Genomic DNA, 23,455 nt, shown 5'->3' with positions numbered 1-23,455 from the left:
TCCAAATTCTATGATTTTGTCATTTTTTAATGCAGAGTAATACTCCATAGTGTATAAATGCCACATTTTTTTTATCCATTCATCTATTGAAGGGCATCTAGGCTGGTTCCACAGTCTTGCTATCGTGAATTGAGCTGCTATGAACATCGATGTAGCAGTGTCCCTGTAGCATGCTCTTGTTAGGGCTTTAGGGAATAGACCGAGAAGGGGAATAGCTGGGTCGAATGGTGGTTCCATTCCCAGCTTTCCGAGAAATCTCCATACTGCTTTCCAAATTGGCTGCACCAATTTGCAGTCCCACCAGCAATGAACAAGAGTGCCCTTTTCCCCGCATCCTCTCCAGCACTTATTGTTGTTTGACTTCCTAATGGCTGCCAGTCTTACTGGAGTGAGATGGTATCTTAGGATAGTTTTGATTTGCATTTCTCTGACTGCTAGCAATGGTGAGCATTTTTTCATGTACTTGTTGATTGATTGTATGTCCTCCTCTGAGAAGTGTCTGTTCAGGTCCTTGGCCCATTTATTGATTGGGTTATTTGTTATCTTATTGTCTAATTTTTTGAGTTCTTTGTATATTCTGGTTATTAGGGCTCTATCTGAAGTGTGTGGAGTAAAGATTTGTTCCCAGGATGTAGGCTCCCTATTTATCTCTCTTATTGTTTCTTTTGCTGAGAAAAAAACTTTTTAGTTTGAGTAAGTCCCATTTGTTGATTCTATTTGTTAACTCTAGCGCTATGGGTGTCCTATTGAGGAATTTGGAGCCCGATCCCACAGCGTGTAGATCATAACCAACTTTTTCTTCTATCAGATGCCGTGTCTCTGATTTAATATCAAGCTCCTTGATCCATTTTGAGTTAACTTTTGTGCACGGCGAGAGATAGGGATTCAGATTCATTTTGGTGCAAATGGATTTCCAGTTTTCCCAGCACCATTTGTTGAAGATGCTATCCTTCCTCCATTGCATGCTTTTAGCCCCTTTATCAAAAATAAGATAGTTGTAGTTTTGTGGATTGGTTACTGTGTCCTCTATTCTGTACCATTGGTCCACCCGCCTGTTTTGGTACCAGTACCATGCTGTTTTTGTTACTATTGCTCTGTAGTATAGTTTGAAGTCTGGTATCACTATACCGCCTGATTCACACTTCCTGCTTAGTATTGTTTTTGCTATTCTGGGTCTTTTATTATTCCATATGAATTTCATGATTCTTTTATCTATTTCTACAAGATATGCTGTTGGGATTTTGATTGGCATTGCATTGAACTTATAGAGAACTTTTGGTAATATCGCCATTTTGATGATGTTAGTTCTGCCTATCCATGAGCAGGGTATGTTTTTCCATCTTCTAAGGTCTTCTTCTATGTCTTTCTTTAGGGTTCTGTAATTTTCATTGTATAAATCTTTCACCTCTTTTGTTAGGTTGATTCCCAAGTATTTTATTTTTTGGGGGGATATTGTGAATGGAGTAGTTGTCCTCATTTCCGTTTCAGAGGATTTGTCGCTGATATACAGGAATGCCTTTGATTTATGCGTGTTGATCTTATATCCTGCCACTTTGCTGAATTCATTTATTAGCTCTAATAGCTTCTTTGTAGACCCTTTTGGGTCTGCTAGGTATAGAATCATATCATCTGCAAATAGTGATAATTTAAGTTCTTCTTTTCCTATTTTTATGCCTTTAATTTCTTTTGACTGTCTAATTGCTCTGGCCAGTGTTTCGAGGACTATGTTGAACAGAAGTGGTGAGAGAGGGCATCCCTGTCTTGTACCAGATCTTAGAGGGAATGCCTTCAATTTTTCTCCATTCAGAATGATGCTGGCCTGTGGCTTATCATAGATTGCTTTTACAATGTTGAGGTATGATCCTGTTATCCCTAATTTTTCTAGCGTTTTGAACATAAAGGGATGCTGTACTTTGTCGAATGCTTTTTCTGCATCTATTGAGATGATCATATGGTTCTTATTTTTAAGTCTATTGATGTGGTGAATAACATTTATTGATTTCCGTATATTAAACCAGCCTTGCATCCCAGGGATGAATCCTACTTGATCATGATGTATAATTTTTTTGATATGTATTTGAATCCGATTTGCCAGAATTTTATTGAGGATTTTTGCATCAAGGTTCATTAGAGATATTGGTCTGTAGTTTTCCTTCTTTGATGTGTCTTTGTCTGGTTTCGGAATCAGGGTGATGTTGGCCTCGTAGAATGAATTTGGAAGTTCTCCCTCTTTTTCTATTTCCTGAAATAGCTTGAAAAGTATTGGTGTTAGTTCCTCTTTAAAGGTTTTGTAAAACTCTGCTGTATATCCATCCGGTCCTGGGCTTTTCTTAGTTGGTAGTCTTTTGATGGTTTCTTCTATTTCCTCTATTGTTATTGGTCTGTTTAGGTTGTCTATATCCTCCTGGTTCAATCTGGGCAGATCGTAAGACTTAAGGAATTTATCTATGCCTTCACTATCTTCTATTTTATTGGAGTATAAGGCTTCAAAATAGTCTCTGATTATCTTCTGTATTTCTGAAGTGTCTGTTGTGATATTGCCTTTTTCATCCCGTATGCTAGTAATTTGGGTTCTCTCTCTTCTTCTCTTCGTTAGCATGGCTAAGGGTCTGTCAATTTTATTTATTTTTTCAAAGAACAAGCTTTTAGTTTTGTCAATTTTTTCAATTGTTTCTTTTGTTTCAATTTCATTAATTTCAGCTCTGATTTTAATTATTTCTTGCCTTCTACTTCTTTTGCTGTTGTTTTGCTCTTCTTTTTCTAGGATTTTGAGATGAAGTATGAGATCATTTATTTGTTGGTTTTTTCTTTTTTTGAGGAATGAACTCCAAGCAATGAATTTTCCTCTTAGAACTGCTTTCAATGTGTCCCATAGATTCCGATATGTTGTGTCTGTGTTTTCATTTGACTCTAGGAATTTTTTAATTTCCTCCTTGATGTCTTCTAAAACCCATTGATCACTCAGCAACCTATTGTTCATTCTCCAGGTGATGCTTGCTTTTTCCTTTCTTCTTTTATCATTGATTTTCAGTTTCATTCCATTATGATCAGATAAGATGCATGGTATTATCTCTACCCCTTTGTATTGTCTAAGAGTTGCCCTGTGACATAGTATATGGTCTATTTTTGAGAAGGTTCCATGTGCTGCTGAGAAAAAAGTGTAGCTACTTGATGTTGGGTGGTATAGTCTATATATGTCAATTAAGTCTAGGTTGTTAATTGTGTTATTGAGTTCTATAGTTTCCTTATTTAACTTTTGTTTGGAAGATCTGTCCAGTGGTGAGAGAGGTGTGTTGAAGTCTCCCATGATTATTGTATGGTGGTCTATTAGACTCTTGAACTTGAGAAGAGTTTGCTTGATGAACACAGCTGCACCATTATTTGGGGCATATATATTTATGATTGTTATGTCTTGTTGGTGTATGGTTCCCTTGAGCAGTATGAAGTGTCCTTCTATATCCCTTTTGATTAGCTTTGGCTTGAAATCTATTTTATTAGATATGAGTATGGACACTCCTGCTTGTTTCCGCGGTCCATATGAGTGATATGATTTTTCCCAACCTTTCACCTTCAGTCTATGTATATCTTTTCCTATCAAATGCGTCTCCTGTAGACAGCATATTGTTGGGTCTTGTTTTTTGATCCATTCTACTAGCCTGTGTCTCTTAATTGGTGAGTTTAAGCCATTAACATTTAGGGTTATTATTGAGATATGGTTTGTTCTTCTATCCATATTTGTTTATTGATGTTACTAAACCTGATTTGTTATCCTCTTTGACTACTTTCCCCCCTTTACTGTCCTACCTCCCATTGTTGGTTTTCAATGTTATTTTCCATTTCCTCTTCCTGTAATGTTTTGCCAAGGATTTTTTGAAGAGATGGTTTTCTAGCTGCGAATTCTTTTAACTTTTGTTTATTGTGGAAGGTTTTAATTTCATCTTCTAACCTGAAGCTTAATTTCGCCGGATACACGATTCTTGGTTGGAGCCCATTGTCTTTCAGTGTTTGAAATATGTTATTCCAGGATCTTCTAGCTTTCAGAGTCTGTGTTGAGAGATCAGCTGTTATCCTGATTGGTTTACCCCTAAATGTAATCTGCTTTCTTTCTCTTGCAGCTTTTAAAATTCTCTCCTTATTCTGTATGTTGGACATCTTCATTATAATGTGTCTAGGTGTGGATCTCTTATGATTTTGCACATTCGGCATCCTGTAGGCTTCTAGGATTTGGGATTCTGTCTCAATCTTCAATTCTGGGAAGTTTTCTCGTATTATTTCACTGAATAGACTGTTTATTCCTTTGGAATGGAGCTCTGTGCCTTCCTGTATCCCAATGACTCTTAAATTTGTTCTTTTGATATTGTCCCATAATTCTTGCATGTTCTGCTCATGGTTTCTTAGCAGACTTGCTGAGCTGTCTATGTTCTTTTCCAGTTGAAATACTTTGTCTTCATTGTCTGATGTTCTCTCTTCTAAGTGATCTACTCTGCTGGTAGTATTCTCAATTGAGTTTTTAAGTTGGTTTATTGTTTCCTGCATTTCTAGAATTTCAATTTGTTTGTTTTTTATTACCTCTATCTCCCTGTGAAATTGATCTTTTACTTCCTGGATTTGTTTGTCAATGTGATCTTTCATTGTCTGATTTTGCTGTCTCATGTCTTCCTTGAGACTCCAGATCATCTGAAGCATATATATCCTGAACTCTTTATCTGATATTCCATCTGTTGCAGCTATTACCTCTTCTAAAGTTGAGTTGACCTGCATTGCTTGTGGTCCTTTCTTTCCTTGTCTTTTCATACTGCTCGCGTTTCTTTCTGCTTGGTGCAACTGTTGTGTTTTGAAATTTACCCCCTATTTATTTATGTTGCTCTTGTATACTTGAAAAGTCTCCCTTGCAGGTGCGGGCGGCGGCTGTGCCCCTACTCCAATTGGGGTGACGTATCTACCACGCTGGCGGCTCTCTGGGCCTGTTCCGGGAGTGGAAGGCGGCTCTGCTCTGTCCCTATTCCAATTGGGGTGTCGTGACTACAATGCTGGCAGGTCGCTGTATAGTTTCTTTATTCAACTTTTGTTTGGAAGATCTATCCAGTGGTGAGAGAGGTGTGTTAAAATCACACAAGATTATTGTGCTGTGCTCAATTTGACTCTTGAACTTGAGAAGAGTTTGTTTGATGAACATAGCTGCACCATTGTTTGGGGCATATATATTAATGATATGTCTTGGTGTAGGTTCCCTTGAGCCCTATGTAGTGTCCTTCTTTAACCCTTTTGATTACCTTTGAAGTCTACTTTATTTGATATGAGTATGGACACCCTTGCTTGCTTCCGAGGTCCATGTGAGTGCTATGATTTTTCCCAACCTTTCACCTTCAGTCTGTGTATGTCTTTTCCTATCAGATGAGTCTCCTGTAGGCAGCATATTGTTGGATCTCTTTTTTAAATCAGTCTACTAGCTGATGTCTTTTGATTAGTGAGTTTAAGCCATTAACATTTAGGGTTACTATTGAGATATGGTTTGTATTTCCAGCCATATTTGTTTATTTTTGTTATTTAACTTGACTTGCTTTTCCTTTTGATTAGCTTTTCTTTTATTTTACTATCTCCCACTGTTGGTTTTCATTATTATTTTTCGTTTCCTCTTCATGAAATGTTTTGCCAAGGATTTTTTGAAGCGCCAGTTTTCTAGCTACAAATTCTTCTAACTTTTGTTTATTTTGAAGGTTTTTATTTCATCTTCAAACCCAAAGCTTAATTTTGCTGGATACAAGATTCTTAGTTGGAACCCATTATCTTTCAGTGTTTGAAATATGTTGTTCCAGGATCTTCTAGCTTTCAGAGTCTGTGTTAAAAGATAAGCTGTTAACCCAATTGGTTTACCCTAAATGTAATATGCTTCCTTTCTCTTGTGGCTTTTAAAATTCTCTCCTTATTCTGTATGTTGGGCATTTTCTTTATAATGTGTCTTTGTGCGAATCTTGTGATTTTGTACATTTGGCATCCTGTAGGCTTCTAGGATTTGGATTTCTGTTTCATTCTTCATGTATGGAAAGTTTTCTAATATTATTTCATTGAATAGATTGTTCATTCCTTTGGTTTGGACCTCTATACCTTCCTCTATCCCAATAACTCTTAAATTTGGTCTCTTTATGCTATCCCATAGTTCTTGGATGTTCTGTTCGTGATTTCTTATCAGTCTTGCTTTGCTGTGCAGTATACACTCTTTTGGAGATAATATACTTTGTCTTCATTGTCTGATGTTCTGTCTTCTAAGTGTTCTACACTGCTGGTGATACTCTCATTTGAGTTTTTAATTTTAATTTTATTATTTCCTTCATTTCCAGGATTTATGTTTTTTTTTATAACCTCTATCTCCCTGTAGAGTTGATCTTTTGCTTCTTGGATTTGTTTATGTAATTCATTGTCAATGTGATCTTTCATTGTCTGAATTTGCTGTCTAATTTCTTCCTTGAGACTCCAAATCATCTGAACCACATATATCCTGAAATCTTTATCTGACATTCTTTCTGCTGTGATGTTATCTCTTCTAATGTTGAATTGTCCTGCATTGTTTATGGTCCTTTCTTGTTTTTTTTTTTTTTTCATGCTGCTCATGTTTCTTTCTAGCTCTGTGACTGTTGTGTTAATGTTTTTCCCTATATATTTTTATTGCTCTTGTATAGTTCTAAAATCTCTCTTTTGTGGAGAAAGACAATGTTAACAATTCCCAATATCAAAAAATACATCATCTATGAGCAAGTTTTCATTATTAATATATTTATATTTAGACTCTGTCTAGATATGTTGGCTTCAATTATTATTTAGAATATAGTCATTAGTTTCATAAAAGGCATACCATTTCTGGTGGTGTATAGAGAACTGAGGTTCAGGCATAGGGTGTTATGTTAAGGGGGAATGGAGTGAGGGTATGGGGTTAACTTAGCAACTTTGGAGGAGAACTCTAATGAAAAGACAGGGGGTAATTTATGGAAGAATGTATAAATTCAAACTCCTATCTGTATTTAGAAAATTACCCTAAGTATAAATAGTAAAAGTTAGGAGGTTGAAAGTGGGATAGATGGAGAAAGAAAAAAAATAACAAGGAAAGAAAGAAAAAGAGACAGAAAATAAAAAGGAGGGGAAGTGTGGGGCATGTGCAATTCCTCTATATTATTCTGGTGATTCAGTTCTTAATGTCCTATTTCATCAAAGTTCTTGGTTTCACATATGTTGAGGTTGTGAGGACCAGAGGGGGAAGGGTAGAGGAGAATGGATGAGAAGAGAGAGAAAAGAGAAAAAAAGAAAAAAACCTCTCAGAACTCTATTTTCCTTTCCTGCATTAGGTGGCATTGTCTATTCCTAGCTTGAGTGTCTGCATTCAGGGTGGTGAAGGTAGCCAGTGTGAGTGGGCTTGAGCTTCTACCTGGAGCCTCCCTACTCTTAGTCTCTGGAGTTGGAAACCAGGTGCCTGTGCAGTTGCTGTTCCACGTTGATAGCTACACCCCCCAAAAGCTTGTGATAGAAATTTTGAGTTATCACAACTGGGGGTGGGGGAGTTGGAAACCGGGTATCTGATCAGCCACAGAACTGAGCTGGTAGCCACACCCACCGATAGATGGCGAGTAAGGTTTTCCAAGATGAATTCCGTCTGTTTCCTGCGTCGGGTGTTTGGTGAGGTAGGGGGTGCTGGGGTGACCTTGTGCTGTGGCCAGAGCACAGTCTGGTGACCCACAAGCAAAGCCTCTGTGTTCTGCACCACCTCTGTCTGTGCCGCCAATAGCCGCGCAGGTCCGCTTGTGTTCTGCACCACCTCTGTCTGTGCCGCCAGTAGCCACGCAGGTCCGCTTCCTTATCTACATGCTTGATCACATGGAGTTTCCTGAACATTTGGTGGTGGTCTGAGAATAATCCAATCTAGAACTGAAGGCCTTAGTACACATATAGAAATCATCTACGAAAGCTCAATTTTGGAAGAGGAAAGAGTACAGGACCTATCTTTAAGGAACAAACCATGGTTTTCTAAAAATTAGAGGACTGGGAGGAAGAAGCCCCATCCTGGGGTTTGTGATTAGGGTAAGAAATGGAGGCTGGGAATGTTTCCAATGTCATGCTTCTCCTCTCTTTCCAGGACATGGAGCTTTTGTAGTAAACCCAAACTGAATGCACTTTCTATTATCCTCCCCCCCCCCCCGGGGTTGCCCTTTAAGTCAGGAGTAAATAGTGAGGACAGAAACACAAAAGTGCTACTGAGTCCTGAAAGTTCTATTTCTCCTACATCTATGGCCCACACTGAAAGAACTCTATCCCCAGGTTCAAGTATGTGCCTGTAACAGGGTTGGGTCCCTCCAGATTCCCTCCCTCACAATCAATACCCCAAACTTAACCCAATCCCTCTGTACAATGCCCAGGCAGTATTAATAATCACAACCAAGGGCTTTGATGTTTGGCATGGCAGAAGAGGGAAAGAGCAGGTCTTCTGGAAAGATCTTTAAATAACAAAGCAATAACATAGTATATTCAACACCCTCTCCAGCTCTCGTTACCACTATATGCCATTAATTTAGGAAAAGAACAACAAGACAAACGTCCATACATATTTCCTTTTTCTTTCTGATTTCTTCCCACTTCCCTCAGTCTTCCAAGCAGAAGTTATAACCTGAATGCTTCTGGGACTCTCTTCCATTGCATCCTACTTGGAACACTGTCATCTACCTGCACCCAGTTATTCCCCATCACTGCTGACACTGTCTAGAATCCACTCCTTCTCCACACACACATCTGGAGAAAAGTCAATAGCGTGGCACACCCATTCCTCCCTGTACCATGCTGGTTCACATAAGATCATCCTATTCTTCTGGTTCACCAGATTTCCCAGAAGTCTCCATGGTGAGAGTTCTATACTTGTAAAAATCATTTTTTTTATTGCTGAATCTCCAAAACTCACTCACAGCAGGACCCAGAATTAGTATTTTATAGATTAAATCCAGCAAATTACTTCCCCAGCAAGTGAGTGGTTTTAGAACATATCATTTGCATTAATGACACCTGCAATATAGAAAAGCCCACCCTGTAAGGATAAGACCATGATGAACACTTTACATCGGTCTGTTTTTCTCTTAATGACTTAGAAAATGAGAGAAGGAACTCATTGAATCAATAGTCACATACCCTATAAGTATGTGGACTCCAGGGAAAAAGAACTTTTCCCACAGAGTGTACCTCTCAAGTCCATTTAGATTGCCATTTTCAAAATCCTTGATCCAAGGAGGAAAATTGTTACCCAGAAAAACACCCTTCCCTTATAGTTGGTAAATGGATGTGGGGGTGACATTGTCCTAGAGAGTCAGCTATCAAAGATTCCCATTCCACCCCATCAAAGAAATTTGTCTTTCATGGATAATATATGTAGTCAAATTTCTATATCTAAATTGAAAATACAGAGTGATCTTTCTAAAAGGAACTTGGAAAGGCATTCTTACACCGTCCAGTGATGAGATCTCTACCAGGACTTCAGAGGGGAAACAGAGTAACTGTTAGTCTGTTGGTGATTGGTAATTATGAATCAGAACACAGGCTTCTCTAGACTAAAGCCAGATAGGAATTTTCTCAGCAAGAGCATGATTTCAGAATACATGCCTTTTGGATTAATATAATTATAGAAATTAAAACACTGTGAGGATGAGACCATGTTGTACACCTTACACAGGTCTGTGTGCCCTTAATGACTTATGAAACCAGACAAGGAACAGTGGTTGGGTCAGAGGTTATATACCCCAAAAACTATGGCAGAAGACGCCAGTGGAAAAGGCAAAATCTTTTTCCTTTCAAGTCCCTTTAGATTGTTCATTTCACAAATCTCAATCCAAGGAGGAAAATGGGTGCTGAGGGGAAAGCTCCTACCATATGGTTTATATAATGAATAAAGTTCTCATTCAAGTCCACCCAACCAAGCAAATTATGTATTTCAAGGAATGTGCATTGTCAGATTTTGACATCTAAATTTGGTCAAAATAGAACTATATTTTAATATAAGACACAGAAAAATGGTCTTACATTGTCCATTGCTGGGTTCTCCACTAGGAAGAGCTAGAGTAACTGTCAGTATGTTGGTGATTATGAGTTGCACAGGGAACTTGCATGATGTGGACATAAGGCTGGAGTATATGGTTCATGGTTAACAAGCATGGAGTGAGTTGCTGCTGGGCTACCCTCCTAGATGGAATAAGAATGGGAACAAGCAAAAATATCAACAGCACAGAATACTCTTATCTAAAATGGTACTAAAATATACATTGTGCCAGCTTGGTGATACATGCCTGTAATCCCAGTGGCTCAGGAGGCTATGGCAGGAGGATTGCAGGTTTGAAGCCAGCCTCAGCAACTTAGCAAGACTGCAAGCAACCTAGTGAGATCCTGTCTCAAAAAGGTCTGGGGATGTGGCTCAGTGGTTAAGCATGCTTGAATTCCAAAAAACAAAAGTATACTGTGATTCATTGGAAGAGTGAAATCATTCCTCCCACTTTTTTTGTTTTAAAATATTGAAAATTTTTAAATAAAATTGTATAAGACAAAACATAAGCAAATACTGTCTACTTAATGTTAGGGTCCCACAAATTCTAGCCAGTTTTTTGCACTTGGTATTGCTCAGTTTAATACAAGAAAGATGTTACATTCATAGGAACTGTCCAACATAAGAGACCATCCCCTCCCACATATTTTGAACTAATTCAAATTGCTAACATTTCCAAGGCCATTTCAGTGTACAAGGATCAAATCATGCTTCTAGATTATTTCATCTGTTCCATAGTCTTTTCTAATTGACTAAAAGCCAGTTTTATCCATGAAATATTCTCCATTCTCTTGCATTTATTGCAAATTTCTTGTCATAAAGATAACCACATCCAGAATATTTGAAATTATTAAAATATTTGTTTCATGATAGTCAACTATTTCTACCTTTAGTCCTTCTCTCACCATTATGTATGCACCACACTTTGTTTCCTTGTGCATGGGACAGCCAGGAGTATTTATGTCCCTCTCCCTGAAGATGCTGCCCTTGAGATCTGGTTCTATTCACACGTTCACAGAGCTGAAGCTCACAGAGCCTTCTGTACCTACTCCAGTGAACCTAAGAGACCTGGCCCAAAGGACCAGAGTGGGAATAAAGTGGGAATAACTTTACAGTTTAAATTTACTTTCTCTTCAGAAAGGAGGAAACATTTTTAAATGGTACTAAGAGATTAGTTTTTGGTGAAAGTTTCAATGTTTTAAGTCTATTTAGTAAACTCTTTTCCATTTGATTTCTATGAAGTGACACAAAATATTTTTAAGTCCTCAGAGTTTTTTGTTTGTATCATATATATTCTATTTTATCTGTGAAAATTGAGACCATGCCTAATTTCTTTTATTGTCTCCTCCAAAGATAGCATACAGTGAATAAAATATGATATTGAAAACTTAGGAAGGAACAGGAGTCAGGTAAGCAGACATGCTTGTGTTTGATCACCTATCTGGTAACAAACTATATTAAAACTTTGGTCAGATTAATATGGTCTATCCTCTTCTACGGAAGAAAGATCAACAATGAGTAACAGAAACAAAATGAGGAACAGTTCTTGGTTTTTCATCTGAAATCCACGTACTGTGATGTGAAATGATCAATTATACAAGGTCCTAAACTGTATTCTATGACTCAGTGACAGCCCATCATTGATTCTGCCTATTTTGAATTCCATTAATTTGCCACCATCTGGGCTGGGGATATACCTCAGTTGGTAGAGTGCTTGCCTTGCATGCACAAGGCCCTGGGTTCAATCCCTAGCACTACACTACACACACACACACACACACACACACAATTACCATCACTTTCTTTACTCACACCAAGACCACTGAATTCTCATATGTTGCTACTTTATAATAATCTTTGTATAGGCTTCATTTAAAGCAAATTTTTATTGGAGTCTAGGAATCAATTCTAGGCAAAATTTTTTATAGTATTTATTCACTAATAATGGATCAAAATATATTTACAGAAGATTTGAAAATATTGATATCCTATAATCTAAAATAATCGTTAACCATAGGTTTCCCTCCATTCTTCAGTTTGTATGTCATGTATTTGTTTCCATTGGGCTGATGGCTATACAGATCACCCTCACCAGCCAACAGTGACAGTTTGTCGTGGATGAAAGGTGAAGGTTAAAGGCTAATGCTCTTTACCCAGGTGTACAAGAGAGTTGCAAAGCGATGATGGCAGCCAGGTTATTTAAAAACATATACTTTAAGTCTTTGTCACTCCCCAAGTCTTTTATGGGTATATTTTGAGCATTTTATCGCTCATGGTGGTTACAATATCAAGTATGTGAAAATATTTCACTATTTTTCTAAGTTTTAGGCCAGCTTCTAGGAAACAACTACAGAACTTAACAAAGGTAAGCTATAGTGTCTTATGAAGTTCCTTGTACCTCTGAGGATCTGTGAACTGACCAAAAATGGGATATATTTATGCTGTTCACACCAATTACTATGCCAAAGTCTGTTGGGAAAGATCTTCTTATTACTGCTCTGATTTATGAGAGAACCAAGGCAACAATATATTGAGGGACAGTATCTGTGAACTCTTTGGGTGGGGTACTTTAAGACACATACAGAAACACTAAACAGTCCCTGTACTGTGGTAAATGACTTCATGATTGAGTCATAAGTTTATGTTTTGGTAGTCGAGAGCAACAGCATTTGTTCCCATGCCTGGGTCAGTGCAATGACTTCTTCACAAATAAATTATTAGAAGCTTGGATAACTCCTTTTGGTACTTTAGTTTCTCAGACCATCTGCAATTATAAAATGAGAACAATATGAGGACTCTGACTTGTGTGCTCATAGTTTTTGCTAATGATTACTAAAGGGACATGAGGAAAACTGCTAAAGTCAAAGGCTCCTAAAACAAGGATAGAGTACATCTTTGGAAAACACATGAGCTTTTCCCAGAGGATGTATCTTGGCTACATTTAGGTTATAAATCACAAAATACATAATCCAAGGAGTAGAAATTGCTTCCAAGGAAGAGGACATCTTGTATAGAGTTTTAAATGATGCTGCCCTTTGCAAATGTCCTTTAGCACCAGACATCGGTTTGATAAGGGTCTATTTTCCACCAAGATCTAATATCTATTAAAAAAATTATCACATTCTGATAGCTGAACTCAAAAGACAGAAATTCAAGAAAGCACCATTTCTTTCTCAAAGAAATGTCACCTTCCCTAGCCTTTAATGGCAACTCGTCTTCCTCCCTTCCAGACAGCACCTTTTCTTGCTCTTTTTGAGCACCAAGAGAGCCCAGAGTCACTGTTAATCATTGGTGGTGTTGCTCATGATTTATCTACTCAGAGAGCTCTGCTCAACTTAGACATCAGGATAGTGTGTATGGTTGTGCTCTAAAAAGCATACATTGAATTACTGCTATAGCACCCTCTTCAGTGGAAATAGAGATACAATAAGAAGGAAAGACATGACAAACTGAGCCATGACAAAAATTCAAAAGAAACTGAAATATATTCTGATTAGTGAAAAAGGCCAGTGTAAAATAGCTACATGATCTATGATTCCAACTATATGACTCTTCGGAAAAGACAAAAAAACTGTAGGTGCAATGAAAATTTTAAGAGTTTTCAGGGGCTTTCTGGACAAAGGGAAAGAGATTAGTGAAGCACAGATTTTTAGGGTTGAGTAGCTACTCTGCATGAGACTGTACTGGTGAACTTGGAAATATCCCTCTGTTCTCAGCCCTTTGGATTATGATATTAAAATTTCCATATGGTCTACACATTAGCACCATGTTATGAGGCTAAAAGTAATTAAATGAAGGTAAAACCTTAAGGGGAAAAAAAGACTCATACTTCAGAAGTACTTTATAATGTATTTGCTCATTTAATATTACACAAACCATGAAGAAAAGTAATATGATTATTTTAATATAGACATGAACATGAAGGCTGAGAATAGATATTCTGAAATGAGAAAAAAAAAGTACTTCATAGTGTTCATTAAATGCCAGAAGGAATGAGGCAGATGGCAGAGGTTGAGCCCAGAAAATGTATACAGATGGCTTCAGGGTAGTGGAGAATGGTTGTTTACTTTTTATTCTTTACAGGATACTTCAAACTCATGAAGAATGCACAGATCCTCTCCAGTGAGATAGGCAGTTCAGGTGCTGTACCCACTGTTTTTCAATTGAGGGTATTGATATTTAGAGATGTTAAATCATTAGCAGAATCATAACACTGTTGAGAGACGAGTCTGGGAGGGGAAATTTATCTGGTTCCCTGGAGACAGAGGTTCCCTAACAACTGAGACCTCTAAATCATCCTCTGGAACCATGATCCGAGAACTCCCCCTACTCTTGTTTCTTGAATCTTCATACCTCAAGGTTTTGTGGGAGGACAAACTTGATTCTCTGGAGGAGATGCCTGAGGTAAGAACAGGCCCCACATCACAGACCATCTTTTTTCCTCCACCTTTCAGTCCCTGACTCCAAACAGTTGTCTCCTCCGAGGAGAAGTTCTCTGAGGGACCCTGGGAAGTACGAATGTGTGACCTTTCTCCACACTGTATTCACTGCTTTTCACTAAGTGTTTCTGATGGTCACGTGACCACACTGAGGCCAGTGTCAGCTTGTCTACCAGCATAACTCACAGTCCAAGTCATTCCAAAACAAATGTCACATAATGGTTGTGCAAATAATAAACATCCCTCCAATAGATCAATCCTGGATAAGCTGTCAATGGGGACTGTCTGGGGGAAAAATTGGTCATGTAGGTTGGTGTTTTGGTTGTCTAATTAACTGTGTCTCTGACCACTGCTGTCTTAGTGACTGCTGATCTCAGCAGGCATCTGTGCAGCCTAGGCCAAGCCCAGCTAAGAAAATGTATGGAATGTACTAGTGTGTGCCCTCCTTGCTCATGTCTTATAACCAAGTGGTAATAATAACCAAGTGGTAATTTGAGCTTTTAGAAGTCACCACTATATATATATATATATATATATATATATATATATATATATATGTACACACACACACACACACACACACACACATACACACACACACACATACTGTGACTCATGATGAGAATATTGGCAAATTCTTACTGAAATTTGAGTCAGGTGTTTAGAATAGACCCAACTATAATATACATTCACGAGCTTGTTCAGTGTAATGTCTCCCATCTTCAGAATCTATGATTTGATTAGAAGCTTGTGAGCTTTCTCTCTCTGCCTTTTTTATCCTGTTGACTGCAGACAGATGCATAAATGCTATTTGGAGACTGTAACCCCTGAGGCTATTGCATAATGGATGGGGTTGGGTATTTCTGTAGACTTGAGTTATTCCAGGCAGATAAATGGGGAGCTGAAACTTGTATGATGACTAGTAATCTCTTGACACGGTGATAACTTGAGGTTCTAGTTTAGAGCATCGTCTTTGGACCAAATGCCTGAGTACACATCTTGGTTCTTCCACTTAGTAGCTAGTGGGCTTCATCATTTATTTCTGTGCCTTGGTGTATTCAGCTGTGGAATAGTGTAGTGAACAAATATATCACATGGAACTTATGATGAGGTTTGAACTAGTTCATGTAGGTAAAGTATGTACTTTATGTCACTGGAACTTGTGCTGGGCAGTTGGAATATTTATTTAGGGAAAACACGCACCACAGATGCATATCCGGTTGCACACAAACCCAAGGAAAGGAAAAACAACTGATTCCAGGGACTACAGACAATGGCAGAGTTTGTTACTTAGAAAAATCACTTTCTGTACTAACTCCCAATATTCACTCTCCCCAGCAGGTAGTTTAGGTCATGGAGGTTCTGCAGAAAAAAAGCCAGCCAGTGTTTCCACATTCCTTATCTGAACTGTGTCTTCAGACAGTGAGTGATTCCAGAATATGCACCATTTCACCACTTCCTTGAGGCCACCTGCATTAAAGAAGGAACACTATAGGCCCAGATCATGCAGAGTTCTGTTTGTACATATCTTTGGTTCTCCTGGTCTTTCTTGGCAAGCACGATTGGAAAGAGTGATCAAGTCAAAGAACATACACTTGTCTGTAATGTGTTGCTATCACAAAATACCTGCGACTGGGTTCTTTTTAAAGCTGTTTTATTTTACAGGTTTTTTTCTGTTTCAAAGTCCAGAATCAGGCAGCCCTGTCTCTTTTGACCACAGTGAGGATTCTTCCTATTGCATTATAACATAATAGAAGAGCCAAAAGGCAATCAACCACATGGAGAAAGGTCCAAGTGTGTGGAACAGCTTGAGAGAATTAACTCACTCTATAAGACTATCACTGATCCCTTCTGACATGGAAGGGTAACCCCATGTCCTGAATACTTATACTAGGTCTCATATCTTAATGATTTCGCTGACTCAACACTGGGAGTATGAAGTTTCCATAACTTGAATCTTTGGAGAACATACTCAAATCATATGTAAACATAGAAGTCCCCACGGGCAAGCACAGAAGACATTGATGGAGAAAATACAAGTTTTTTATGTATGAAATATCTGTCAAATCAATTTCTGATTGAAAAGTACAAAGCACTTAGTCCTAATAGGAAGTGCTTTGTAATTTTCCTAATAGGAAGTTTCAGAAGAAAAGGTCCCTAACAGTGTACAACCTGACACTGCCAATTTTCTATGCCTTCTTCAGTGAGGGATTATTTGGTAAAATTGCATGTCAACCTCTTCCTAAGTCAAATACTCTTTCACACCTATACTGGCTATGATCAGGTTTTTTTCACCACATCTTATATCAACTTTAAAAATAAAGGAACTGCAAAAGTAATATTTATATCTTAGACAAAGAAATGCTATCTTACTTGAATGTACCAAGGCTTTACTTCCCTCTTCCAACACTTACCCTTTAGGAACACTAGAAGGACATAGAATAACTGTCAGCTCATTTGTGGTGCGGGTCACTAATCCAGTGACTTTTGCTTAATAGGGACTAGATGCAATGATGGATTGAGCTGCTGCAGGACCATCTTTCTTGATGGAAAGAGGAAGGCAAATAGAGCAGCAGGAGGGAAATAAGGAAATGGTCTTTGGCTTTCCAGGCAATGGCAACCTAAAGAAAATATGTAATAATCCATCTAAAACTAGGTAAACACAAAAATCTGATGATTAAACAACTGTCTTATCACTTCTTCAGACCATTTGGAAGCTCAGTAAAATTTCCACTGCTTTCTTGACTTCTACCAAGACTATTTCAACCTCCACATCTCCACGTATGTTGATTCTTCCTTTATCACTCATTAAACTGGATTTTTGTCCTCAACAGTGTATACATTTTAGTAGGAAATGGATTTCATATCAAGCATAACATATAACCATATCCACCAACCCACTGCTATAACAATTGGTGAAGAGTGAAAAATATTGTTAATACATTTTTAAATAACTACCAGGGAATAAATCACATATTTTTTTTCCTCTTGGACTTTTCTATGTCATGTGTTTTTATCCATTGTGAGAGGAGGCCACTGACAAATGTGTAGACACCAATAAATCAACAGTGAGATAGTGCACAATGGAGATCTGGCCTTTGTTGAGCACTGAGCTCTGACAGATCCAAGGCAGGTGATGAGCCAGTCTAAAAGTCAAGTGGTGCTCTCAGTTTTTATCTGTCACTGCCCCAGGTGTCACGGTATATAGCTTACAGGATCTCCGCAATTCTATGGGTCATAATGCCATCACTTACCACTAAAATAATCTATCCACTTCTTGATAGCTTTGGGACTGGTGCTGAGGAGTGACCCAGCACTGACTGTTTGATTGATTGTCCCAAATTTTATATTCCAACCCTCAGAATCTGCGAACTGAATAAAAACGCTGTGCTCTCTATATAATGGCCATGATGAAATCCATGATATAAATGAAGTAATACATGCCTTGAGGTAAGTGACCTCTGATTCTACCTTATAATGTGGAATAATGTATAGGATTTCTATAGGCTCAGATAATTCCAGACATTTATTCACACAGATGACGGAAGTCCCTGTATGGTGACTAATGATTCCACAGGTCACCATTGGGGGCCACATGTCTAGGTTCCCATCTTGACTCTTTTATGTAGGAGCATATGAGCTTGGGCACATTCATTCTGTGCCTCTTTTTTATTCCACCCAAATATTAGGGATAGTCAGTAAACAAGGATATATGTCTATGATGAGGGCTGAATAATTGAAAGGATTTAATTTATGCAGCATAAATGCTCAGGAAGGTTAATTAACGGTGAAATATCCTGCCTCAGATTTCAGAGCTTAATATGACTCTGACATTCATTAAAGCTTTGGGTTCCAAATTCCTAGGCCATTGTCCTTCCTAACATACGCCAGCTTGGCCTGAAAGTAGCCACTATCATTTCACCCAGACTCAGGTTCACAAGAATCAGAGAAAAGTTAAAAATATTGCCTGTTTCTGCCCAAATACAAACCTGTTGACTCCTAAAAGGGCAGAATTTTTGTCCAGAATATTCTAGCTGGGCTGGGGATGTGGCTCAAGCGGTAGCGCGCTCGCCTGGTATGCGTGCGACCCGGGTTCGATCCTCAGCACCACATACCAACAAAGATGTTGTGTCCGCCGAGAACTAAAAAAAAATAAATATTAAAAAAATTCTTTCTAAAAAAAAAATATTCTAGCTGCCTGACCATAGCAAAGGATAACTTTTCAAATTAGATGAAACCCAGTTTTCATTATTGAGGTCTTTCACCTCCTTTCTTAGATTTATTCCTAAGTATTTTTTAGGTTATTGTGAATGGGATAGTTTTCCTAATTTCTATTTCTTTTGATTCATTATTGGAGTATTGAAGTATAAGAAAGTGATTGATTTATGTATGCTGGTCTAGTATCCTGCTGCTTGTTTATCAGCCCTAGAAATCCTCTGGTGGAGTTTTTTTTTTTTAGTCCTCTAAAAAACGAAGCACATTATCAACCAACAGATTTTTCCACCATTTGTATCCCTTCAATTTCCTTCTCTTTCCTAATTGCTCTGGCTAGAGTTTCAAAGACTATCTTGGATAAGAGTGATGAGAGTGGAAATCCTTGTCTTGTTCCTGTTTTTACAAGAAATGCTTTCAGTTTTTCTCTATTCAGTATGATGTTGGCCTTGGCATTGCCATATACAGCCCTAGATGCTGAGGTAAGTTCCTTCTATCCCTAGTTTCTCAAGTGTTTTAAACATGAATGCTTTACTTTGTCAAATTCTTTTCCTGCATCTATTGAGAGATCATGGGATTCTTGTCCTTATCTCACTTTATGTGGTATATTATCTTTGTTGATTTGCATATGTAATAATAATAATAATAATAATAATATAAAATTGTGGATCAAAACTTAAATACTGGCATAAAATACCTTCACAGAGAATGCTATTGAAATACATAATGCATTTTCTTATTTATTTGGTTATACAAGATAGTTGTCTTAGTGAGAATGGGAGAAAATCTTTGCTAGTTACTCTTCTGGCAGAGGATTAATACCTAGAATATATAAAGAACTCAAAACACTTTACACCACAAAAATCAAGTTATCCAATGAACAAATGGGCAAATGAATTAATCAGACACTTCTCAAAATAATTACAAATAGCCAACAAATGAATTTAAAAATTCAACATTATTAGCAATTAGAGAAATGAGATTCAAAATTATCCTGAAATTTCATCTGACACCAGTTAGAATGGCAGTCATCAAAAATAGAAAAAAATAATAAATGCTGGAGAGGATGTGGAGAAAAAGGAACACGTTTACACTATTGGTGGGATTGTAAATTCATATGACCACTATGGAAATCAATACGGAGGTTCCTCAAAAGACTAGGCATGGAACCACCATATGACCCTGCTATACTCCTCTTCAGTATTTATCCTAAAGAATTAAAGTCATCCTACTACAGTGACACAAGCATACCCATGTTTATGGCAGAACAATTCACAATAGCCAAACTATGGAACCAGCCTAGATATTCACTGATGGATGAATAGATCATCTCACCATTGTGTACATCCACAAGAAATAAATTTAAAAAAAATAACTCTGGGTCAATGGCAGAAAGATCAATAAATTGAAGGGAGCAGAGGGAGGGAAAGAGAAGGGGTGGGAGAGATACTAGAATCTGAATTCGAATAAGATATATTCCAGGCTTCTATAATTATATCAAAACGGATTCTATTGTCATGTATCACTAAAAAAGAACCAACAAAAGAATGAAGCAATGTGAGTTTTGGGAGGGGATGGGCCGTATTTCGGGGCCCGAGATACCATCCAGTTTCTGGGACTATGCCCCAGCTGACTGTTACCATCCCGTAAGCACCTTGTTCCAGACCAGCCACCTCCATCATAGTGTCACCATGGGGGCTGTGCCGGGCATCTTCTCTCTTGCCAGCTGAATGGAGAAATATAACTAAGTTATGTAACTTGCTGAGGGAAAGTGGCAGAGATGACACGGACTCCAGATCACTGAGGGAGATCTCAGGCCGCCAGTGTTGTTCCTTGCTGCAGGTCCCCTGCCTCTGCAGTGGCGCACCATGCTTGCTGTGTAGTTGCTCTTCCAACATTAAGAATTCCACTGGGACTTGGCTCATCTATGCTTTTATTCTCCTCCTGGGAACTGCTGTGCCCTGTATCATGCTGACAGAAGGGACAGAAACTCAGATGACGAAGATTCCTGGATTCTGTGAAGGGTGATTTAAAATCAAGGTGGCTGATATAAAGGCAGATAAAGATTGGGATGTGCTGGTTTGTTATAAAGCTATGTGTCAGATCAACTTTATCTTAGCCATTTTTGAGGGGGGGGGGGTTCTTTTTGCTCATGTTAAAAAATAAAAGCAAGTAAAGCTCCCAGAGCAACAGTACACACTGGATTTTTTTTTATTCAAAATCGCTGCCATTGTTGGTATCACGATTAGATCTTTCTACATCCCTGGGGGTACTTCACCTCAGCCTGGTTTGCTGTTGGTAAGGTGGGAGCTGCTTTGCTCATCCTCATCCAGCTGGTTCTCTTGGTACACCTAGATAACTCTTGGAATGAATTATGGGTGAGTCGTATGGAAGAAAGAAACCCAAAGGTCTGATAGGCCACTTTACTCTCTGTTACAACCTTGTTTTATGTCCTGCCAATCGTCATTGTTGGGTTATTCCACACATACTACACTAAACCAGATGGCTGCACAGAAAACAAATTCTTCATCAATATTAATCTGATTCTCTGTGTTGTCGTTTCCATTATATCCATCCACCCCAAAATTCAGGAACATCAGCCTCGTTCAGGTCTCCTACAGTCCTCTGTCATCATGCTCTACACCTGTACCTCCCTGGTCAACCATGACAAATGAACTTGGTGGTTCCTGCAACCCTACTAAGAATCATTACACACATAGATTCACTAACCATGGCTCCTGCAAACTCCACTGCTGTAGTTCCTTTCTCTGCTCCACCATCAAAGAAGAGGCACTTTCTGGATGTACAAAATCTTCTAGGGCTTACAGTCTTGGTTTTCTGTCTTTTGTATTCTAGCATTCGCACTTCCAGCAACAGCCAAGTGAACAAGCTGACCCCGCTCAGGGAGTGACAGCATGATCCTTGATGATACAGCTGTCAGTGGAGCCAGCGATGAACAAGATGGACAGCCTTGGTGGACTGTGAACAAGGAGAGAGAGGGAGTGCAGTACAGATACTTGTTTTTCCATTTGATGCTCTGTTTGGCTTCCTTGTACGTCATGATGACACTGAATAGCTGGTAAAGCTCTGATGCCAAATTCCAGAGTGTATCCAGCAAGTGGCCTGCTGTGTGGGTCAAGATCAGCTCCAGCTGGGTGTGCCTCCTCCTTTATGTCTGGACTCTTGTGGCTCCATTCATCCTCACTAATAGGGATTTTAGCTGAACTTCTGAGTTCCAAGGACACTATTGAAGTTACTAAAGGTCTCACCTTTGCTGAAAACCCATATCCCTTTTAAGTTTGCTTCAACTAAAGTATTAAGTGAATGCTTTGCAAATTTGACTATATCCACATTTATATCAAAAAGCAAGACTGAAAATGCTTGGTGCAGAATCTGAACTTTTCATTTTTATGTATATTATGTTTATTTGTAAGGATATAGCACAAAAGAACATTTTTGCATTTTAAAGAGTACTACAGCTGTGCTGTGAAGAGAGTTCTTTATGAAAACCTGTAGGGTTCTACAACTTTGGTTTAAAATATTAGATAGAAGAATATTGGATATGTGAGGGTATCATTAACATATTTCTATTGCATTCTCCTTAAAAATGCATTTATATGATATTTTCCTCCATGAAGTTCTCTAATTGTGTGATACAAGCACATTGTTTAGTGCAAAGTCTTTGGAGGTGTGTAGCATCATAGCTCCTGGGTAAGGAGCATGTATGTGGGTCCTTCTCCAGAAGCATGGTTGCTAATGAGGCTGCTGCTTCTAAATTTTGAATTTATCTACTTTTTAAATATTACAGAATTGATGCTGCTTGATACAAGTCTGTGGCTTTGCCAGATATGTTAATTTCAATAAATGCACTGTAGGTTTGATTAAAATGAGGATTCATTTGGGAAAACACTGCAATGTCTATGTAATAATCATATCATGAGTATGTAAAAGTAAAAAGCATGTAAGTTATATATATGCACTATAAAGGTATTTGACTACGATGGAAAATACCAAAACAAAAAAAAAGGAATCAACAAAAATTAAAATCAAATTAAATTTTAAAAAGAATTAAAATGGATGGAACTAGAGACCATTGTGTTAAAAGAAATAGGTCAAAAAACCCAGAAGATAAGTATGTTTTCTCTCATATGAGGAAGTTAAAGAGGAAAAGGGAAAAGAAAAGTGAGAAGAGATTTAATGGAAATCAAAGGTAGATCAGTAGAAGAGAGGAAAGGTAGTGGGGTAAAAAATAGGGAAGGAGTGGGTAAAGTTCTGGAGATCAATATTGGTTAAATTATATTGTTATATTGTGTGCATGTATGAATATATAATAACAAATCCCACCATTATGTACAACTATAAGGCACCTATAAAAATGTGATACAAAACTCTAAAAAATTAAAGAGTTCCTGTATCTTTGCCAGTGCATTGATTGCAAACATAAAATTCCTGCTTTTCCAGATGGTGAATTATAGGTAATCCCAAACATCAGTGTGTGTGTGTGTGTGTGTGTGTGTGTGTGTGTGTGTGTACAAAGAGACAGAGAGGGAGAGAGAAAGAAAACAGTGGTTAAAATTTCAAAATCACCAGAAGAGAGTTTCACATCTCTGAAACCAAAATATAGAAGAAAGTGAAAATGAATTTGAGAATATTAATGAGGGAACAACGTAGTCATCCAGTTGGAGGAACATGGTTTGAAAAGCAAGAAGATCAGTCAGACTTGCATTTGCAGAGGACAGTC

General features: G+C 38.1%; 1 pseudogene; it reads left to right on the top strand.

The window, feature by feature from the left end:
- The first annotated feature begins 20,405 nt into the window (after positions 1-20,405).
- On the top strand, positions 20,406-21,938 carry LOC113177825 (serine incorporator 3-like; annotated as a pseudogene).
- The last annotated feature ends 1,517 nt before the right edge of the window (positions 21,939-23,455 follow it).

The sequence above is a fragment of the Urocitellus parryii genome, chromosome 3 (genome assembly GCF_045843805.1).
Source record: "Urocitellus parryii isolate mUroPar1 chromosome 3, mUroPar1.hap1, whole genome shotgun sequence".
NCBI classification, from domain to species: domain Eukaryota; kingdom Metazoa; phylum Chordata; class Mammalia; order Rodentia; family Sciuridae; genus Urocitellus; species Urocitellus parryii.
The sequence above is the reverse complement of the archived record's forward strand: the minus strand, read 5'-3'. Positions and strand labels throughout refer to the sequence as shown.